Source organism: Asparagus officinalis, chromosome 4 (assembly GCF_001876935.1).
Source record: "Asparagus officinalis chromosome 4, Aspof.V1, whole genome shotgun sequence".
Taxonomy (NCBI): domain Eukaryota; kingdom Viridiplantae; phylum Streptophyta; class Magnoliopsida; order Asparagales; family Asparagaceae; genus Asparagus; species Asparagus officinalis.
Window position 1 is genome coordinate 10,270,130 of NC_033797.1, and position 10,682 is coordinate 10,280,811.

The 10,682-nt window shown below is 34.8% G+C and overlaps 1 long non-coding RNA gene across 2 annotated transcripts; it reads right to left on the bottom strand.

Moving 5' to 3' along the window:
• On the bottom strand, positions 517-1,070 carry LOC109837628. Of its 2 annotated transcripts, XR_002246349.1 has the most exons (4): positions 1,028-1,070; positions 861-917; positions 700-763; positions 517-569 (listed from the first exon to the last, which is right to left on the bottom strand). It is a non-coding gene; the product is annotated as an uncharacterized LOC109837628 (long non-coding RNA). The 2 variants fall into 2 exon arrangements; XR_002246348.1 differs by lacking the exon at positions 1,028-1,070 and having other exon boundaries at positions 861-935.

The following is a 10,682-nucleotide window of genomic DNA, read 5'->3' on the forward strand; positions in this document are numbered from 1 at the left end:
CAACATCCAAAGTACAAAAAATATTCTGGCGGAGGATGTGAAATGACTCTATTAGATCTAATATCACATTCACTATCAACAAATTACAACCAAATATCATATACAACACCCAAATGTCACGTATAAATAGCAAATGTCACAAGCAACACCCAAATATCACAAATTACAGCCAAATATCACATACAACACCCAAATGTCACGTATAAACAGCAAATGTCACAAGCAACACACAAATATCACATATAATACCCAAATATCACATACAACACCCAAATATCACATACAATACCCAAATAGAATTTTATAGCAAAATTAAACAAGTTGACTTCCATTTCCTTATCAAATTTTACAAACCGATGAACTCTGTTAACCGTTCAAACGACAAATTTGCACAAAACCAACTATACTAATAACCACATTAAAAGAGATCCCATCAAGGCTTCTCAACCTCCTCCTCCTCTCCAATCTAAGCCCAGACATCTACATCATTGCCTTCTCAAACCTCCTCCTCCTCCTCCTCATTCGATCAGTTTCTCTCCCATCAAGGCTTGCCGACTAACTTCTAACACCTAAAAATATTAAAACACGTGTCAATCAATACAATCATCGACTTTAATACATGTATTGAAACACCGACTTTCCAATTCCACCCTAAAATACAAAGTGGAATTCATAATGAGATTTTAGTAATTATATTACCTTTGTTTTTGGGTGCCACAAGTAGATGAAGAATGCTAGCTTGGTCTCATCAGACAATGGCAACCTTCAAATTATTGATAAAAATTAGACGATATAGTCAATAATCAAGACTCAAGAATCCAATTCCAAACTTTTATAAAAAAAATAGATTGTGAGGTTACCATGAAACGAACACATCGAAGAATCTTTCAAAGACCGTCAAGATTGCAACAATCACCCTGCCAAAAGAATTCAAGAAACCCCAATTCCTTCTCAAATCATCAATAACCTTATATTTTCCTTCTAAAATTTCAATTTCAAAAAAATAAATTTAAGAAAATGATCTCACTAGTATTGGAACCAGAAATGGAGTTGCCCTATGCTAGCTTGCCCCACCTCCATCATTTTAAAGCATTCAAATGCTGGATACATGTAGCCAAGCATCAATCTGCATCCAAATAAACCCTAATTTAACACTCAAAGCCAAAATAAAGCATCAAATTTGACAACAAAACAGGTAGAAGAAGCATGAACGCGAGAACTCGAGCCATAAATTCATTCAACATCCTCAGATATCTCGATGCATTTAAGTGAAATTTAAGAATTTTGGGGCAAATTTTTGATTTTATATGAGGGGTCGAGGATCCCGTCAAGGGATGAAGAAGAAGGGGGGCGGTTGCTTGCTTCAGACGATTCCCCAAAGCCAAAACAAAGGGGGCTCAAACCCAAATGGTGCTTCCTCAACTCGGTCGACGCGGGCGCGGAGGGCGGAGGAAGAGGACGAGGAGACGATCGCGTAGGAGTGGAGGCTACGACGTCGGCGGTGGTAGGGGAGGGAGAGGCGGTGGTGGGGGGAGACCTTGGGCCAGATTAGGAGGAGAAAGGGATTGGGTTTTAAATGGGGAAGAAGAAGGGTAATTTGGGAATGTTTTCTTGGGCAATGAGTTTTGGGGTTTGGTTGCACTTCTTTTTCATTTTTAGGGCTTTTTGGTTATGATTTTTAGACTTGGGGTGGGGATGCATAGCCCAACTTTATTTGGTTTCTCCAAGCAATTTTCCCTAATATTAATTGAAATATAAAATTCCAAGAACCAAGTAATTAAAAATAAAAATGGATTAGAAAATTAGATGAAAGATAAACATACTAATATTGAAATACATCGAAACCTTAATTAAAAAAAATTACATCGCTTGATTTCCATGTCTATACGACATTCCAGACTACAGAAGCGGTGGATATGGAGGAAATGACCTCGCCGAGTTTTAATTTTTTTTATGTACTTTATTTTTCTAGTTTTTAAAAGATTGTTCCAAATATTATGCTATATTTTCTGATTTTTAAAATTTAAAGGCTCTTATCTATTCCTTATTATCCATTTATTAAAGATTATTAATTTTATTTAAATATATGATTACATTATATATTACAATTTTAGTATTAATTTATCATATATTTTAAATTAATTCATATAATTTTTTATCATTTTATGTTTTTTTATTTTCAAAATCATTTAAAGCATTATGCACATAATCACTTAATTATACATATTTTAAGAATGACGTACGATACAGAGGGGGTTGTTGAAGTGCCCCCTCTAAAAAAAGAACATACTTGAATATATTCTTTGGGTAGGATGCATTTTGCAGCCTCCTCGTATGGAGTTGCTCTTACCCGCCGAATCTTGCCTAACAGTTGGGGAGTGACACGTGGTCATAGGATTCGGTGGTTTCCCAAAAAGACGGAGCAACAAGTACAATTCAATGACAAGGCCCCACTCAGCGAATGAAGAAAAGCACGTACACCACTTGTTCACGCTGAGACATCCTCTTCACAACAAAATTAAAGATGCATGATTAAGTAGGGTCCCATGGTTGTTGTCCATGTGCTTCGATTTGAGTTAAAGTGACATATATATATGCTTAAAATAAAATTAAATTGCATTAATTGGTGTTTGTTACGGTGTGACCGTAGAAGCTTTACAACTACGTTAATGAATTTTAGCTGTTTTTTTTTGGGTTTTTCTATAGAGTGCCAATGAGCACTTTATAAGAGAGGAGAGAGATAGAGAAAAGTGAATTGCCCATGGGACCTCCTGATTTGCACTAAATTTTATGGACAATTCATTTCTCTCTATCTCTCTCCTCTCTTATAGAATGCCCATGGGCACTCTATAGAAAAACCCGTTTTTTTTTCAGTAGCAGAATGTCAATTGTCATGTGATGAAAAGACAAAGGTACGTTGGTTTCTTCACATGTGATCAAACTTCAAAGGAAGTTCATAATAATTACAATAAAAAAAAAACATATAACTGTTGTTCAAAATTACAAATTGTAATTATAATTATAATTATTTAATTGCCAGACAATTTGTGATTTATTTATGTTAAGAAACTTTTTAAATAGTTGCCACTAGCTAGCCCTCTATTCCACATAGGCAATTTAGAGCTAGGACACATAATACCACACGATCATGGATAACCAATAGCTGTAACAATATAATAAAAATTGGTCCAAATTTAGAATCGTCGGTGATCCGAATGATTGAGAGGTTCCAATACGACTCTCATGATCTTTGATTTGATTCCGTTATCAAAAAAAAAAAATGTTATTATGTAAGTTTCTGATCTGTATGAAATTTGAATTGTCTTCATTGTGATCTTGACAAGTTATAGATTATTTTCACAATCATAGAGGAGTCTAGTAAAGTTTTGATGATTAACATTTATGTCACCGATAAATAAACCACAACTGTGTCAACCATGATTCCCATTGTGGAGGCAGCACAAATTAAGCACGTCTCCATGACAAAGAGATCAGACTCAGCCCAAACAGAAAAACACTCAAAAAAGGTACTCTCTGGACAAGGTTCATTAACTTTAGAGGTTAATCAATGATTAAGATATGCTTGCATTGTAACTATTGATGCGTAACTGGCATGTGTTGGCACGCGATACTTTTTCACATTAGCAATGCTTTGGCGCACGGGATGAGTGTACTATTAAAGGTACATGATTTTCTTTTTGTTATTTCAAAATGTATTTTGCTACTCTTTATTATAGTTAGACAATAGAGAGACTAATTTTTAGAATCGTATCTTTCAATGAATATGATTTGTATTGAGTATAAAGTGAAAACGAACCGAATCTATTCCTCTATAACAATGGAAGGATCCAAGAATCACTATTTATGCTACAGTAAATATCACAGTAATTTACTGTAACGGTATTCATGTAGTATTTTCAGAGAAGAATTACTGTAGCATTACTAAAAAATACTATATCATTTTAAAATATGTTGCAGTAGCAGAAGTGGAATATTGTAACGTTTTTAAAAAATATTGTTGTCTCATTTAAAAAATATTGTTCTAGCATTTAAAAAATATACTGTAACAATTAAAACGGAATTACTATAGCGATAAAAAAAAGGAAAAGCCATGTTTTGCACGGGGTGCACACTAGTTATATTAGAAAACAAAAATCCGATGATTGTAATTGAGAAAGTGGTGGTCTTCTTCATCAGAGTAATTGTCAAATCTACGTGTCCAAACTTACCTATCAAGTTCCTTCTTTAATTAGTCTCCAAAAAATTATTCCAACCTAATGATTTTTATTGTGTTGTTAATGTCTTCGAATTAATCCATCTGGGAAACTATTTTCAGTTTGATGGTTACGTCTTTTCAAAATCACACTAGAAGAATATCTCATTCGACTTTTATGAGAATGCTCTCCACAAGAATATTCCTACGTCTAATCAAATGTCAATAGATGGCTTAATCAAATATCGAACCATGTTCGAATAGGCTGGAACCAAATACAAAATTTGATCTCAACACCTGGAAAAAGACCAAGCGTAATTGCCCTCTAATACAATAAAGAACAAAGACTCGAAAATAATATCAACCTTTGTTGTTTGTTTGTTTTCTGAACAAAATATCATGCTTTGTTTGTTACCTTGTCTTCATTGAATGAAGTTTTGGACCCTACAATTATGTCAGTTTGCAGATATTTAAAAAAAAATCAACTAACGGTGTATAAACCTCCGTCAGTACTCTGTCACTTAAAGAGCTGATCTGGTGCTTTGTAGTCTTGTGCAGAATCTAAAAAGCTTACACCCATGTTCATGGAGTCACAATTATTGGGTATAAGTACATATTAATAATTCTATCACCTTCATATATATTCTAATACAAGGTTTTCATTTTGCACATTTACCCCTCGAGGCATACGTATCCTAAAAGTACCTCTCATATCATGATAAATAGTTATTTTACCGCAACTCGCAATTGTCTCTCAATTAATTTGTACCCCTGATCTTGTTCTTTATTAGCTAATAAATCGAAATGTTTTCTGTTAAGATGGTTATTTTAGTTGTTTTGGTACCATTAGCCCTTTCTCTTCACTGCTCTTTCATTCTAAAGATATTAACATTAATTGTTTATTATAACTAATTAGTTTAATTAGTTACATTTAGTTATTTCTGAAAATTTAGTTATTTTAAAAGAATATTGTTATTCACTCAAACCTATGGTATGATGCAGACTGAAAGATGATTACTATTAGGGGGGTAAATAGCAATTAGTATGAATCGACGGATAAATTTTAAAATAAAAATTCTTTATATTGCATACACTTAAAAATAATATTTGAAATATGGCTATGACCTAGAGGTCATAGATCAATTATTTTAATTAAATGACCTTTATACCATTTGCAGAGTATAATAGAGAGACATAGATTGACAATGTAGGCAGTTTTAGGTTAATTAAGGAATACCAAACCTATTAACACGCGTTAGTTGCGCACTTGATTAACTTTTCCAAAGGTAAATGACTCATCATCGAACAATATAAAAAATTAAGGATACCTGCTATTTTCCTATTTCCAATCACTATCTTTATAATTGATGTTATCATATTCCATCGTGTGTTTTGTCCCTTTTGTAAATGTTGTATTAGAAAAAAAAATACGTGTTGCACCTAGTTTGAATACCATTTAATTTAACTTCTAGTCCTTGCCAAATATAAACGTTCTCATTTGTACATCTTATATATATATATATAGAAAGTTATTATTCAGGGAGAAATTCAAACTTTTTTGGGGTTTAAGTTTCAAAAGATAGGATTTTATCCTATATAAAAATATATTTAAGTTTAAAAAAGAATCATCATGCTTTTCTCTTATTTTGTTAATATATTTAACATATTTATATATATAAGAAAAATGAGTATGCTTGCACTAAGCACAAAAAGTTGTGCTTGGTGCTGAGTTGGCATAATCCTATCCACTCATTCAAATGGTTGCATATTCTCATGCACTCATCAACCCATATGAATGTGGTCCCCTATTTGAATGAGTGGAGGGGCTTGTGTCACCTCACCACCAAACACAAAATTTATGCTTGGTACCAAGCATACCCATATTTATCTCTCTCTCTCTCTATTTCTCTCTCTCTCTCTCTCTCTCTCTCTCTCTCTCTCTCTCTCTCTCTCTCTATATATATATATATATATATATATATAATACTGTATTTAAAGGTTTATAATTAATTACTAAACGAGGTATTCCTCTTTCTCGTTCTGTATGATTATTTACATAAAATGCAGTGCAACTCCAAGTAGAATATGACTTCCATATAAGTCTCTTTTCTAATAAGAAATTTATTTCTTTTTTACATAATTCAAGATATTCTTGATTCATTTGACATGGTCTAGATTTAGTAGGTATATTCTTTTCATCGAAATTGTCAATATATGGTAACGAAACAATATGTTGTTTTCTGTTCCAAAAAGTATTAGCAGGGCCGGCCCTGGGGTAAGCCCACCAAGCCCCGGGGCTGGGGCAACCCTGGGCCGGGGGGCAACCCATCCCTCCCGCTCCTTCATCCCTCAAACTGTAATTAGTTTTGATTTTTGAAGTGGACTTTGTAAGAGGATCTTTATGCAAAAATTGTTAAGGGTTCTATTTGTAAAAGAACTCTAATGAATACCCAAAACCCTACCCAACTCCTTTATTTCCGTCAGCATTTCCTCTCCTCCTTCCCGTCTCTGTTCCGCTCACAAAAAAAAGGAAAAAAAAAGAAAGAGAGAAAATCACTCCTCCCCTCCTTCCCGAGCCTCCGACGGTTCCTTACTCTGCTCCCATCGGACCCGTCCTTCAGGGCTTCACCCCGCTGACTCCTCTAACCCAGTCAGGAAATTTTTTTTAACTAAATAATTTTAGGGTTTTTTTGGACAAAAAATTGGGGTTTTGATGTTTTGTAATAAAATCAAGATTTCTGATTTTGAATATTGGCTGAATCTTTGTTGTTGAATAATTGAATTAGGAGTTATGATGTTTTGGAATGGGTAGCTTATCGAATTTTGTTACTATCCCCGTTACGGTTGCCTCAGCGGAGAGAAGTTTTTTCAAATTGAAATTGATAAAAAGTTATCTTCGCACTACCATGTCGCAGGAAAGATTGAATGGATTGACAATGATATCAATTGAAAATGAATACTTGGAGAAACTTGAGTATGATGACTTAATTGAAGAATTCGCTTCAAAAAATTCAAGGAGAAGTATTTTTCTTTGAATTAAATTGTAACACAAATGTAATCTCTTCTTATATGAATATTGATTTTGCATGAGAATATTATCAGTTTGAGCCCAATATAAAAAGCTAAATTGTATTTTATGTATTCATTTTTATCGTTATTATTCATACCAAATTTTTAATATAAGGGGCAACCAAAATTGGATTGGGCTAGGGCAACCCAAAGCTCGGGGCCAGCCCTGAATATGGCTATAGTGGTTATGGGTTTGATACCAGGTTGGGTTATAAAGAAAAAAAATTCAACGATGGATGAGAGTGTTTTTTATCAAGATTTTTCATAATGAGTATTGAACATATGAAAGCATGAAGATTTAGAGCAATGATGAAAGAGTTCAAGTATTGCCTTAAAATCTACTAAATTACATTTATGTTACCATATATTATTTTCTAGGTTACATGACTAAGTACACAAACCTTTCACAGCGTCAAGGCTAACGTGCTCTTATGTTTTGGCGTCTAGATTCCATAGACGAATTTACCACCATCAAATTCATTAAAAAAACTATCTTCTCCCTAGCAATAGTAAGTAAATATAATTTTCTATTCAATACCTATGGATAATGTGTATTTGAAGAAAGCTAAATGTCAGAATACCACCCTTAACTTTGATTGATTATTAGATGACTGTTAGATCTAAATCAAAACTTGAGATCTAAAACCATATAGCCATGATTAATTCAAAGAGATTAACAATAATCTAAAGAGCGGAAGCTTATACCTGAATCCATGGATGAACCTTGAGATGGGTTTTGGATCTTCTAACCTTAGGGTTTCTCTAAATCCGAATTTCTCTAGCTAGATGGGGTGTAGAGAATTAGAGAATGTGACCCTAGGTTAGGGACCATAACCCCTTATTTATAGATGTTGTACTTTTGTAATTTAGCCCCTCAATAAATTACAATTACAACCTGGTATCTGCACATATAACTCCATGACTTATTTAAATACCAAATTAACCCAACTTAATTGATCACTTTAGTGGGTTATCCTGAAAGATAGCAATACACATTGATTAATCATATATGCCCACAAATAGATTTATTAGATTAAATCCAACAATCTCCCACTTGGGCACCATATGATTCCTTAAACTGTGTATAACCTTATGAGCTCAAAAATTGCTATCACTGAAATGGTATTTCCGAACAATCTCGTCCATTGACTATATCAATATAGGATCAAAGCGGCCTTCGTCACATTTATCGTGACTCGACCCATCAATGGTCACATATACCAATACAATCAAATGACATATATTAATCATGGATGTGCAGCATGAAAATTACATGCAATGTGATCAGTACATGTCTATTTTCAACTGGTCCTCCTTAGTGAGGTCAAAACCAAACATAATGTAACAGAGTGTCTTAACTGAAAACTTTATTCTGATCAGACAATACAAACAAACATAAAGCACCACAAATACAAACTCCCACTAAAACATAATATCCTCAAATAATACCACACCCATATGAGCAGTATGCTCATGAAAGACCTTAGGTGGCAATCCCTTAGTAAGAGGATCAGCTAACATGGAGTTTGTCCCAATGTGCTCTATGGATATCTGTCCACTCTGTACCCTTTCTTTCACAACCAGGAACTTAATGTCAATATGTTTTGACTTAGTTGAGCTCCTGTTGTTATTGGAATACATTACTGCAGATTTATTGTCACAATATAACCTTAGTGGTCTTTCAACATTTTCCAAAATGCGCAGTCCCGTGACAAAATTTCGCAGCCATATTCCCTGATTGGATGCCTCATAGCAAGCTACAAATTCTGCTGCCATAGTGGAGGAAGCTACTAGTGTTTGTTTGACACTTTTCCATGATATAGCTCCTCCTGCTAACATATAAATGTAGCCTGATGTAGACTTCCTGCTATCTTGGCATCCAGCAAAATCAGAGTCCGAATACCCAATGACCTCTAATTTCTCTGATTTTCTGTATGTGAGCATGTAATCTTTTGTTTTCTGAAGATACCTCATAACCCTTTTGACTGCTATCCAATGATCCATACCAGGGTTGCTTAAGTATCTGCCTAACATCCCAACAATGTACGCAATATCCGGACGCGTACATACCTGAGCATACATTAGACTTCCTACAGCCGAAGCATAAGGAATCTTCTGCATTTCCTGAATTTCAAGGTTACCTTTAGGGCACTGATTGAGACTAAACTTGTCTCCTTTAGCAACAGGGGTGTCACCTGGTCTGCAATCTTGCATGCCAAACCTTTTAAGTACCTTATCGATATAGCTCTTTTGTGATAATCCAAGAATACCCCGAGAGCGATCTCGATGTATCTGGATCCCTAATATAAAAGAGGCGTCCCCAAGATCTTTCATCTCAAAATTCTTTGATAGAAATCTCTTGGTTTCGTGCAACATGCCTATATCATTAGTGGCAAGCAAGATGTCATCCACATACAGAACCAGAAAAATATACTTACTCCCACTGAACTTGTGATATACACAGTCATCAACAATGTTCATCTCAAAACCGAACGAGATAACTATTTGTTGAAACTTATGATACCATTGACGAGGAGCTTGCTTGAGTCCATAGATGGATTTCCTTAATTTGCAAACCATATTCTTTGGGTCTCCTGACACAAAGTTTTCTGGTTGCACCATATAAATCATCTCATCAATGTCTCCATTGAGAAATGCAGTCTTAACATCCATCTGATGTAACTCAAGATCATAATGAGCAACAAGTGCCATGATTATTCTGAAAGAGTCTTTCGATGAAACCGGAGAGAAAGTCTCTGTATAATCAATGCCTTCCTTTTGAGTATAGCCTTTAGCCACAAGACGCGCCTTATACCTCTCCACATTACCGTTTGCATCCCGCTTGGTTTTAAAAATCCATTTACAACCAATTGGTTTTGCACCTTCTGGCAATGGGACAAGTTCCCAAACCTTATTGTCTTGCATAGACTTATACTCTTCATTCATGGCATCAATCCACTGTTGAGAGTTAGAACTTTTCATGGCCTGAGAGAAGTTGATTGGATCATCTTCTAACATTCCACTACTTTCCTCATGTTCTTGGAGAAATACAATATAATCATCCGGAATAGCATTTCTCCTTTCTCTCGTGGATCTCCTTAATGGCACTGGTTCTTGAGGTTGTTGAGTTTGTTCTTCTGGAACAGGGAGTTGTTCAACATTATCATCTTGAGGTTCCGGATTTACTTCTTGAGCAACAACAGGTATAGGAACCTGAATATTGTCAAAAGTAACTGTATGGATTGGATCTGAAGCCAATTCCTCCTCAAAACTAATGTCTCTAACCTTATTTCTCCCCCCAAACTCAACATCCTCAAAGAATGTTGCTGTTCCCGTCTCAAAAATATTCCTTATAGTGGGATCATAAAACTTATAGCCCCTAGAGCGATCAGGGTACCCA